This window comes from Taudactylus pleione, unplaced genomic scaffold (genome assembly GCF_031769625.1).
Source record: "Taudactylus pleione unplaced genomic scaffold, aTauple2 ptg001334l, whole genome shotgun sequence".
NCBI lineage: Eukaryota > Metazoa > Chordata > Amphibia > Anura > Myobatrachidae > Taudactylus > Taudactylus pleione.
The window spans coordinates 3,627,589-3,640,710 of NW_028285734.1; positions in this window are offsets into that span (position 1 = coordinate 3,627,589).

A 13,122-nucleotide genomic window follows, 5' to 3' on the forward strand; every position below is an offset into this window, starting at 1 on the left:
ATAATAGGAATGTGTATATAGCTCAGGCCCCTCTGTCAGAATGGTAAAGTGCTTAGCGTGTTGCAGTATTGGATGATGTATTTGGGATGTAGGTACTGGTATAAGAGGAATGTGTATATAGCTCAGGCCCCTCTGTCAGAATGGTAAAGTGCTTAGCGTGTTGCAGTGTTGGATGATGTATTTGGGATGTAGGTACTGGTATAATAGGAATGTGTATATAGCTCAGGCCCTTCTGTCAGCTTGGTAAAGTCCTTAGCGTGTTGCAGTATTGGATGATATATTTGGGATGCAGGTACTGGTATAATAGGAATGTGTATATAGCTCAGGCCCCTCTGTCAGATTGGTAAAGTCCTTAGCGTGTTGCAGTATTGGATGATGTATTTGGAATGCAGGTACTGGTATAAGAGGAATGTGTTTTTATAGCTCAGGCCCCTCTGTCAGATTGGTAAAGTCCTTAGCATGGTGCAGTATTGGATGATGTATTTGGAATGCAGGTACTGGTATAAGAGGAATGTGTATATAGCTCAGGCCCCTCTGTCAGATTGGTAAAGTCCTTAGCGTGTTGCAGTATTGGATGATGTATTTGGGATGTAGGTACTGGTATAAGAGGAATGTGTATATAGCTCAGGCCCCTCTGTCAGATTGGTAAAGTCCTTAGCGTGTTGCAATATTGGATGATGTATTTGGGATGTAGGTACTGGTATAAGAGGAATGTGTATATAGCTCAGGCCCCTCTGTCAGATTGGTAAAGTGCTTAGCGTGTTGCAGTATTGGATGATGTATTTGGGATGTTTGTACTGGTATAATAGGAATGTGTATATAGCTCAGGCCCCTCTGTCAGATTGGTAAAGTGCTTAGCGTGGTGCAGTATTAGTTGATGTATTTGGGATGTAGGTACTGGTATAATAGGAATGTGTATATAGCTCAGGCCCCTCTGTCAGATTGGTAAAGTGCTTAGCGTGTTGCAGTATTGGATGATGTATTTGGGATGTTTGTACTGGTATAATAGGAATGTGTATATAGCTCAGGCCCCTCTGTCAGATTGGTAAAGTCCTTAGCGTGTTGCAGTATTGGATGATGTATTTGAGATGTAGGTACTGGTATAAGAGGAATGTGTATATAGCTCAGGCCCCTCTGTCAGATTGGTAAAGTCCTTAGCGTGTTGCAGTATTGGTTGATGTATTTGGGATGTAGGAACTGGTATAATAGGAATGTGTATATAGCTCAGGCCCCTCTGTCAGATTGGTAAAGTCCTTAGCGTGTTGCAGTATTGGATGATGTATTTGGGATGTAGGTACTGGTATAATAGGAATGTGTATATAGCTCAGGCCCCTCTGTCAGATTGGTAAAGTGCTTAGCGTGTTGCAGTATTGGATGATGTATTTGGGATGTAGGTACTGGTATAACAGGAATGTGTATATAGCTCAGGGCCCTCTGTCAGATTGGTAAAGTCCTTAGCGTGTTGCAGTATTGGTTGATGTATTTGGGATGCAGGTACTGGTATAATAGGAATGTGTTTATAGCTCAGGCCCCTCTGTCAGATTGGTAAAGTCCTTAGCGTGTTGCAGTATTGGATGATGTGTTCGGGATGCAGGTACTGGTATAAGAGGAATGTGTATATAGCTCAGGCCCCTCTGTCATATTGGTAAAGTCCTTAGCGTGTTGCAGTATTGGATGATGTATTTGGGATGTAGGTACTGGTATAATAGGAATGTGTATATAGCTCAGGCTCCTCTGTCAGATTGGTAAAGTGCTTAGCGTGTTGCAGTATTGGATGATGTATTTGAGATGTAGGTACTGGTATAATAGGAATGTGTATATAGCTCAGGCCCCTCTGTCAGATTGGTAAAGTGCTTAGCGTGTTGCAGTATTGGATGATGTATTTGGGATGTAGGTACTGGTATAATAGGAGTGTGTATATAGCTCAGGCCCCTCTGTCAGATTGGTAAAGTGCTTAGCGTGTTGCAGTATTGGATGATGTATTTGGGATGTAGGTACTGGTATAATAGAAAAATGTGTATATAGCTCAGGCCCCTCTGTCAGATTGGTAAAGTCCTTAGCGTGTTGCAGTATTGGATGATGTATTCGGGATGCCATACTGGTATAATAGGAATGTGTATATAGCTCAGGCTCCTCTGTCAGATTGGTAAAGTCCTTAGCGTGTTGCAGTATTGGATGATGTATTTGGGATGTAGGAACTGGTATAAGAGCAATGTGTATATAGCTCAGGCCCCTCTGTCAGATTAGTAAAGTCCTTAGCGTGTTGCAGTATTGGATGATGTATTTGAGATGTAGGTACTGGTATAATAGGAATGTGTATATAGCTCAGGCTCCTCTGTCAGATTGGTAAAGTGCTTAGCGTGTTGCAGTATTGGATGATGTATTTGGGATGTAGGTACTAGTATAATAGGAATGTGTATATAGCTCAGGCTCCTCTGTCAGATTGGTAAAGTCCTTAGCGTGGTGCAGTATTGGTTGATGTATTTGGGATGTGGGTACTGGTATAATAGGAATGTGTATGTAGCTCAGGCCCCTCTGTCAGATTGGTAAAGTCCTTAGCGTGTTGCAGTATTGGATGATGTATTTGGGATGTAGGTACTGGTATAAGAGGAATGTGTATATAGCTCAGGCCCCTCTGTCAGAATGGTAAAGTGCTTAGCGTGTTGCAGTATTGGATGATGTATTTGGGATGTAGGTACTAGTATAATAGGAATGTGTATATAGCTCAGGCCCCTCTGTCAGATTGGTAAAGTGCTTAGCGTGTTGCAGTATTGGATGATGTATTTGGGATGTAGGTACTAGTATAATAGGAATGTGTATATAGCTCAGGCCCCTCTGTCAGAATGGTAAAGTGCTTAGCGTGTTGCAGTATTGGATGATGTATTTGGGATGTAGGTACTGGTATAAGAGGAATGTGTATAAAGCTCAGGCCCCTCTGTCAGAATGGTAAAGTGCTTAGCATGTTGCAGTGTTGGATGATGTATTTGGGATGTAGGTACTGGTATAATAGGAATGTGTATATAGCTCAGGCCCTTCTGTCAGCTTGGTAAAGTCCTTAGCGTGTTGCAGTATTGGATGATATATTTGGGATGCAGGTACTGGTATAATAGGAATGTGTATATAGCTCAGGCCCCTCTGTCAGATTGGTAAAGTCCTTAGCGTGTTGCAGTATTGGATGATGTATTTGGAATGCAGGTACTGGTATAAGAGGAATGTGTTTTTATAGCTCAGGCCCCTCTGTCAGATTGGTAAAGTCCGTAGCATGGGGCAGTATTGGATGATGTATTTGGAATGCAGGTACTGGTATAAGAGGAATGTGTATATAGCTCAGGCCCCTCTGTCAGATTGGTAAAGTCCTTAGCGTGTTGCAGTATTGGATGATGTATTTGGGATGTAGGTACTGGTATAAGAGGAATGTGTATATAGCTCAGGCCCCTCTGTCAGATTGGTAAAGTGCTTAGCGTGTTGCAGTATTGGATGATGTATTTGGGATGTTTGTACTGGTATAATAGGAATGTGTATATAGCTCAGGCCCCTCTGTCAGATTGGTAAAGTGCTTAGCGTGGTGCAGTATTGGTTGATGTATTTGGGATGTAGGTACTGGTATAATAGGAATGTGTATATAGCTCAGGCCCCTCTGTCAGATTGGTAAAGTGCTTAGCGTGTTGCAGTATTGGATGATGTATTTGGGATGTTTGTACTGGTATAAGAGGAATGTGTATATAGCTCAGGCTCCTTTGTCAGATTGGTAAAGTGCTTAGTGTGGTGCAGTATTGGTTGATGTATTTGGGATGTAGGTACTGGTATAATAGGAATGTGTATATAGCTCAGGCCCCTCTGTCAGATTGGTAAAGTCCTTAGCGTGTTGCAGTATTGGATGATGTATTTGAGATGTAGGTACTGGTATAAGAGGAATGTGTATATAGCTCAGGCCCCTCTGTCAGATTGGTAAAGTCCTTAGCGTGTTGCAGTATTGGTTGATGTATTTGGGATGTAGGAACTGGTATAATAGGAATGTGTATATAGCTCAGGCCCCTCTGTCAGATTGGTAAAGTCCTTAGCGTGTTGCAGTATTGGATGATGTATTTGGGATGTAGGTACTGGTATAATAGGAATGTGTATATAGCTCAGGCCCCTCTGTCAGATTGGTAAAGTGCTTAGCGTGTTGCAGTATTGGATGATGTATTTGGGATGTAGGTACTGGTATAATAGGAATGTGTATATAGCTCAGGGCCCTCTGTCAGATTGGTAAAGTCCTTAGCGTGTTGCAGTATTGGTTGATGTATTTGGGATGCAGGTACTGGTATAATAGGAATGTGTATATAGCTCAGGCCCCTCTGTCAGATTGGTAAAGTCCTTAGCGTGTTGCAGTATTGGATGATGTATTCGGGATGCAGGTACTGGTATAAGAGGAATGTGTATATAGCTCAGGCCCCTCTGTCATATTGGGAAAGTCCTTAGCGTGTTGCAGTATTGGATGATGTATTTGGGATGTAGGTACTGGTATAATAGGAATGTGTATATAGCTCAGGCTCCTCTGTCAGATTGGTAAAGTGCTTAGCGTGTTGCAGTATTGGATGATGTATTTGAGATGTAGGTACTGGTATAATAGGAATGTGTATATAGCTCAGGCCCCTCTGTCAGATTGGTAAAGTGCTTAGCGTGTTGCAGTATTGGATGATGTATTTGGGATGTAGGTACTGGTATAATAGGAGTGTGTATATAGCTCAGGCCCCTCTGTCAGATTGGTAAAGTGCTTAGCGTGTTGCAGTATTGGATGATGTATTTGGGATGTAGGTACTGGTATAATAGAAAAATGTGTATATAGCTCAGGCCCCTCTGTCAGATTGGTAAAGTCCTTAGCGTGTTGCAGTATTGGATGATGTATTCGGGATGCCATACTGGTATAATAGGAATGTGTATATAGCTCAGGCTCCTCTGTCAGATTGGTAAAGTCCTTAGCGTGTTGCAGTATTGGATGATGTATTTGGGATGTAGGAACTGGTATAAGAGCAATGTGTATATAGCTCAGGCCCCTCTGTCAGATTAGTAAAGTCCTTAGCGTGTTGCAGTATTGGATGATGTATTTGGGATGTAGGTACTAGTATAATAGGAATGTGTATATAGCTCAGGCTCCTCTGTCAGATTGGTAAAGTCCTTAGCGTGGTGCAGTATTGGTTGATGTATTTGGGATGTGGGTACTGGTATAATAGGAATGTGTATATAGCTCAGGCTCCTCTGTCAGATTGGTAAAGTCCTTAGCGTGTTGCAGTATTGGATGATGTATTTGGGATGCAGGTACTGGTATAATAGGAATGTGTATATAGCTCAGGCTCCTCTGTCAGATTGGTAAAGTCCTTAGCGTGTTGCAGTATTGGATGATGTATTTGGGATGCAGGTACTGGTATAATAGGAATGTGTATATAGCTCAGGCCCCTCTGTCAGATTGGTAAAGTTCTTAGCGTGTTGCAGTATTGGATGATGTATTTGGGATGTAGGTACTGGTATAATAGGAATGTGTATATAGCTCAGGCCCCTCTGTCAGATTGGTAAAGTCCTTAGCATGGTGCAGTATTGGATGATGTATTCGGGATGCAGGTACTGGTATAAGAGGAATGTGTATATAGCTCAGGCTCCTCTGTCAGATTGGTAAAGTCCTTAGCATGGTGCAGTATTGGATGATGTATTTGAGATGCAGGTACTGGTATAAGAGGAATGTGTATATAGCTCAGGCTCCTCTGTCAGATTGGTAAAGTCCTTAGCATGGTGCAGTATTGGATGATGTATTTGAGATGCAGGTACTGGTATAATAGGAATGTGTATATAGCTCAGGGCCCTCTGTCAGATTGGTAAAGTCCTTAGCGTGTTGCAGTATTGGTTGATGTATTTGGGATGCAGGTACTGGTATAATAGGAATGTGTATATAGCTCAGGCCCCTCTGTCAGATTGGTAAAGTCCTTAGCGTGTTGCAGTATTGGATGATGTATTCGGGATGCAGGTACTGGTATAAGAGGAATGTGTATATAGCTCAGGCCCCTCTGTCATATTGGGAAAGTCCTTAGCGTGTTGCAGTATTGGATGATGTATTTGGGATGTAGGTACTGGTATAATAGGAATGTGTATATAGCTCAGGCTCCTCTGTCAGATTGGTAAAGTGCTTAGCGTGTTGCAGTATTGGATGATGTATTTGAGATGTAGGTACTGGTATAATAGGAATGTGTATATAGCTCAGGCCCCTCTGTCAGATTGGTAAAGTGCTTAGCGTGTTGCAGTATTGGATGATGTATTTGGGATGTAGGTACTGGTATAATAGGAGTGTGTATATAGCTCAGGCCCCTCTGTCAGATTGGTAAAGTGCTTAGCGTGTTGCAGTATTGGATGATGTATTTGGGATGTAGGTACTGGTATAATAGAAAAATGTGTATATAGCTCAGGCCCCTCTGTCAGATTGGTAAAGTCCTTAGCGTGTTGCAGTATTGGATGATGTATTCGGGATGCCATACTGGTATAATAGGAATGTGTATATAGCTCAGGCTCCTCTGTCAGATTGGTAAAGTCCTTAGCGTGTTGCAGTATTGGATGATGTATTTGGGATGTAGGAACTGGTATAAGAGCAATGTGTATATAGCTCAGGCCCCTCTGTCAGATTAGTAAAGTCCTTAGCGTGTTGCAGTATTGGATGATGTATTTGGGATGTAGGTACTAGTATAATAGGAATGTGTATATAGCTCAGGCTCCTCTGTCAGATTGGTAAAGTCCTTAGCGTGGTGCAGTATTGGTTGATGTATTTGGGATGTGGGTACTGGTATAATAGGAATGTGTATATAGCTCAGGCTCCTCTGTCAGATTGGTAAAGTCCTTAGCGTGTTGCAGTATTGGATGATGTATTTGGGATGCAGGTACTGGTATAATAGGAATGTGTATATAGCTCAGGCTCCTCTGTCAGATTGGTAAAGTCCTTAGCGTGTTGCAGTATTGGATGATGTATTTGGGATGCAGGTACTGGTATAATAGGAATGTGTATATAGCTCAGGCCCCTCTGTCAGATTGGTAAAGTTCTTAGCGTGTTGCAGTATTGGATGATGTATTTGGGATGTAGGTACTGGTATAATAGGAATGTGTATATAGCTCAGGCCCCTCTGTCAGATTGGTAAAGTCCTTAGCATGGTGCAGTATTGGATGATGTATTCGGGATGCAGGTACTGGTATAAGAGGAATGTGTATATAGCTCAGGCTCCTCTGTCAGATTGGTAAAGTCCTTAGCATGGTGCAGTATTGGATGATGTATTTGAGATGCAGGTACTGGTATAAGAGGAATGTGTATATAGCTCAGGCTCCTCTGTCAGATTGGTAAAGTCCTTAGCATGGTGCAGTATTGGATGATGTATTTGAGATGCAGGTACTGGTATAATAGGAATGTGTATATAGCTCAGGGCCCTCTGTCAGATTGGTAAAGTCCTTAGCGTTTTGCAGTATTGGTTGATGTATTTGGGATGCAGGTACTGGTATAATAGGAATGTGTATATAGCTCAGGCCCCTCTGTCAGATTAGTAAAGTGCTCTGTGTGTTGCAGTATTGTCCAACATCGGTCCAACACCAGCCAAAGCGAACAATGTAAATACACCAAGTACCATCACCATAGTAACACATGCTGTATATTGCTTTACCCGCTGTACAGTAGTTTGCTACAAGCTGTGAAAGATTGAGGTAAGTAAATTTCTCTGTTTCCCAGGCAAAAAAAGTCACAAATCAGGGAACCATTACTTACTACTATTTGTACATTTTATATAATAAATACTTCAGTACGTTGCGAGTAGCCTTATTTTGTCTTTCCATTTTTAGAGGAAAATTCAATTCAACACAACGTACCATTCCCGAACAGCACACCGCATCCATCCGTGTCGGAAGTCTTGCCTGACACCCCATAGAGCTGTGCAGGAAAGCTTTTCATATTGACGGTTACCATAACTGGCTGACATGTGCAGTCGAGCATCGCCGACATACTTGGCGGCACATCGCCAGTTATGAATTTCCCCCCTTACAGATTTTTACAGTAGTAAGTGCAAGAGATCATATTGTATTAGGTAACAGACACATAGGGTAAAATGTAATAGGGAGGGAGTTATCTCACACTTTTTAAACTCTGCCAATGTAATAGAGTCCAAGAAAAAAGCAACAGAGCAAACTCGCACGTTTTTCGGACTCAAAAAACTCACGACTTAAAATCTCATCCAGATGTTTTCCCGTTTTGAAGATAAAACTCAACACCAATGTGAGAAGTTACTGGTAAACGCTCACATTTCCTAAACTCTCACCCTATTACATATATCGCAAGCGGGTCGATGTTTAGGCCCTGCGCACGTGCAGCGGCCGCACTGCGCGTGCGCAAGCCTCGGAGCGAGAGAGAAACTCTCTCGCTCCGGAGCTCACTACAAAAGGGGCGGCTGTCGATGTTGATCGACAGCTCGCCCCGTTTTGTAGGCGTGGTGGTGGGGTGGTTTCACAAACGGAGGCGTCCCTTAAGGAACACCTGCCGTTTTGTGGGCGGACGCACTGACACCAGGGAGCCCCAGAGCTGTAATCAAATAAAGAGGCACCAATCTTTTATAACATAGAAGAGATTTATTTGCAAGATAAATCAGTATTCCAAGCTACAGTATAACAAACAAACCTATTCAGTGCGACTTTGGGGTGACCACCTTGTTCATGTATGGCTGGAATAGAGGTTTCAATGGAGGGCCGGATTAACCACTTAACTGACCCCCCCCATCAAAAATAGCCTTCAATAGGAAGAGATCCTCATCATTATCAACCCCCACCACCTACTGGTAATAGATCCCAGTGTCTGGGCCCCCACCCTCACCCCCCCAGTGTTAGTGGTCCCCCACCGTTCAGTGCCCCCCCCCATGTGTCACTATATATGCATATCTTGATTTTTAATATATTCCAACCCCCCCAGCCAAAAAAAACTTTTTTTTGTGGGGCAGCATAGCCCAGCCCCAGTGCCAAAAGATGCGCCCCCCCCCCCCCCATTTTACTTCCCCTCCTGTGTGTAATAGCCCGCCTCCTCACCTTAATGCCCGGTGCAGCGGATTGTGGGGCAAGAGGAACTGATCATGAAAATACGCAGAGATCAGCATATCTGCGCTGGGGGGGGAATCACTTTTAGTTTAGACGCAGGTGTCTCAGAGTGCCGTTTGCACAGCATTCTTGGGCGCAGTTTTCAGAAGTGATGTCAGCGATCACAGGGCCTGATTCACTACGGATCGCAGCTGCGATTACACACGCAGGTCCTTTGCAAAAATAAGTTAATGACTGCAATCGCAATGCTATTATAGAGACGCCCAAAGCCAGCATAGAGACGCCCACTACCGCTTTCGCACATCCGTAATACCTTACAGTCCAGTGTATACGTCGGGAATATCAAGTAACATCAGCCCCTCACGCACTATTACAGCAGGTCTGACCTTACTCAGAAATTGCTAACCTCATCGCACGCAGTGAGTACTGAAGCTGCGTATGCCGTCGCACTGAATAATTTATAAGCGCAAGCAACGGCGTTCAAACAGACAGGCACGGCGACATTTCTCCAACCACATTCCCCCGTCACCACCTCCAAACGCTGATGTCCCGACCCTCTGTCTGCGATGGCTTTGTATCTACGCAAACTCAAGTACGAGCACTGTGGTGCATACGCAGTACGCACCATCGACCCATCTGTGTACGTGGTTGTGATTGCGATCCATGATGAATCAGGCCCACAGACCGCAACATCACTACCAGGGGTCCGGAGCAGGAGATTCGTTCTGCAAATGTGCAGAACAGATGTCCTCCATATAAACGGGGGAAGCAATCCTGGCTGCAGTCGCATCCCTTGTGTTAGTGCCAGGCAAGTGGTTATGGGCCACATGAGTCTGGGGCTGAAAACGTTGAAGAGCCTACAGTAAGAAGGGGGAGGAGCTGTAACCAGTGCTGTGTGGGTGTGGCCAGATCCGCATGGGCGTGTACACTACCTACACTATCAGTCCCACTGTTCCCTAAATACATAAAAATTGCATCATTTTGTGAGAAAACTAGAAAAACAAATACTTATGATTTATGGCTGATTGTGTGGCCATCTATGCAGCTGGCTATCATCCTGCTGCCATGTTGATAGGCCTATTTGCATGTGAAGGCCTGGAGCTGTTGCCCCTTCCGCCCCATTGTTAATCTGGCCTGATTCCATTTGTCACGGTCAGACTGTTCCGCTTGCTGTTTTTAATGTGTATCATGATAGGGAATGTCTGCTCACATGTGTTAGCAGGGCCAAAAATAAGTATTATCCTGCCTGACTGTCTCCGGACTGCCTATAAGAATGTTGGCTTCCAACAAAAAAATGTATATACTTCCATTTCACATGTACCAAATATTAATGACACTACTGTTATTTATATTTAAATGCATACACCAGAGGTTCCCAAACGCGGTCCTCAAGGCTCCCCAACAGTACAGGTTTTAAAGCTATCCATGCTTGACCACAGGTGACTTGGGCCCTCATTCAGAGCCGTTCGCTATTTGCGTTCGTTCGTTCAAAAACAAGGGGTGGCTATGCAAATGATCCGTTCGCACATTGCAGTCTGTTCACACCTCTAAGTCTGAACGAGCGAGCAAAACATACGCTCGTTTATTTGATAAAAACGCCCCCTGGCCGCTCGCACCATACGTCATGTCCGCTATTTATTAGATTAATCGAGTACATCGACCAGCGTATGAACTGCTCGCTATTCTTGTGGTTGGTTTTTTCAACCGCTATTTTGCGAGCAGTTCTGAGTTAAAGAAAAACCAAGTGACGTGGTCATTGACGCTGCTGTATTAATTATGCACACCCATAAAACGCCCGTTTTGACCTTTAAGCACGCCTGCGAACGGATCTCCTCTCCCCGTTTTCAAGCACCTTCCCCTGTTACCACCCACATACGCCTCATTCTGTCACTAAAAATAGCAGGCACTCGCTATATTGCGTACAAATGAATTTCGGCCGCACTGACCGGTTCGCGCATGCGTACTAAAAACCGTACGCATGCGCAGATGTGCGAACATCGCTCGGAACGAGCGTACTGCCGCTAGCGAGTGTCTCTGAATGAGGGACTTAATTAGTACCTCAGTCAATTTGATTTAACCACCTGTGCTCAACCAGAGATCTCTCTAAAGGCCCCCATACATCAGCAATTGATTGTAGCAATCGTGAAATTTGCAATCAATTGTGTATAAAAATCTTTCCCTTTTTCAATGGATTGTGGCATCTCTGCAATCGATTGAAAAAGGGAAAGATTTTTATACACAATCGATTGCAAATTGCACGATTACTGCAATCAATTGCTGATGTATGGGGGCTTTTAAACCTGTACTGTTGGCATGCCTTGAAGTATGAGTTTTGGAACCACTGGCATACACATTAAAAAGGAACATTGGGCCTGATTCAGTCCCGCTCACAAGTGCTTGAGCGCTCGCGAGCGGGTCGATGGTGTGCTCTGCGCACCACAGCGGCCGCACTGCACAAGCCCCGGAGCGATAGAGAAAATCTCTCGCTCCGTGGCTCACTACAAAAGGGGTGGCTGTCGATGTTGATCGACAGCTCGCCCCATTTTGTAGGCGTGGCGGGGGGGGGTGGTTTCACAAACGGAGGCGTTCCCAAGCAAACGCCTGCCGTTTGTGGGCGGCCCCACTGACATCACCAGTGATGTTGGTGAGAGAGCTTCCGGCTCTATTAGAGCCTGAAGCTCTCTGGGACTTGCAGCCACCAGACCCTACCACAAGGGTCTCGTCGCAAGCCCGATGGCCGCGATAGTCTTGACCATCGCGACCATCATCCTGACCGCTCGCAACAGCTGTGGGTGGTCACCCACAGCTATGCGAGCGACCAGCTCGGCCGCACAAAAAATAAATAAACGCCCAGATTCAGTGCGAGCGCTCGTTCAGAGGGTCCATCTCTGAATCAGGGCCATTGTCTCTATAAGGATTTGAAATATTGGCCTTTAGTGTATGTCCAAGATCGTTAGATGTTTGCTGGAAAAATCGATATGTGAATTTATTTTATGAAGGGCAAATATTCTGCACTGATAACCTGACCTCTGGTAGAAAATTAGTTAGTAGAAGACCTAAAGAAAATTGTAAGAAAGGGACTTTTACCCAGAAAATAAGTGTATCCAGGTTAAAGGGTCACTGTTAGCGGAATGAAGATAATGACTATTGCTCTATCGTTGTTCCATTAAGGTTGTAATGTAAAGGAGTTAGTGACCTGCCCTCATTCCCACTGCTTGCCAAATGCTTTCCCTTTACTGCCAACCTTTGTGCTCTCCTATTGTCTGCATATGTCTTGCCTTGCGTGGCGTGGCGCACCCCAAGAGGTAGGCTGGCAGACAATTTGGTATTCTGCTTCATGGAGCTCCGAGGCTCCAGTGTCTGCAAGCTGCAGCCTCCGAACATGGCCCCGAGACTAGGCAAATACTGTGCCACTATTTGGATAAAGCGATTATATATCCGCCTAAGATTTCACACTTATATTTATTAATGCTGCCACGGCAATGGCCCTCTTTGCATACAGATTTGCATCGGTGTACGTCAGTGACAGGCAATTTAATACACTCCAAGGGCTGCACGTTACCCTTAATCTCAGCGATAAGGTAAAACAATACATTGAATCAAAGAAAGACAAACATCACAGTGTTCAATTCTTCTATAAGACAAACAAATCAGATAATTCAATTTAACTCCTGTGTGATCAGATCCCCCCACCAGCTTTTAAATGTATAGATAATTGCACAGAATCCCTTTACTTGCATTATGTGCAATTCCCAGTATAAACCTAGTTAATGACTTTCCCATGCCTCACAGCCTTTATACTGTATTTCTGGTCATAGGTGTTGGATGAAGCCCACAGTAACGTGCATTTTTTTTTTCCAGGCTCCTAACTACCCTTGTAACCATGGTTACTTTAAAACCCTTTTGGTCGCCCACGAGGACAGCCCCCACCCCCGGTGATCGCTCAGATAGCATGATGGTCCTGTGTCCCAGGTAACAGTGCTAAGCAACAAGATGCCCGTGTCACAGCGTACAAACAGTGAGAGCAGCGAGTGGGAGGGA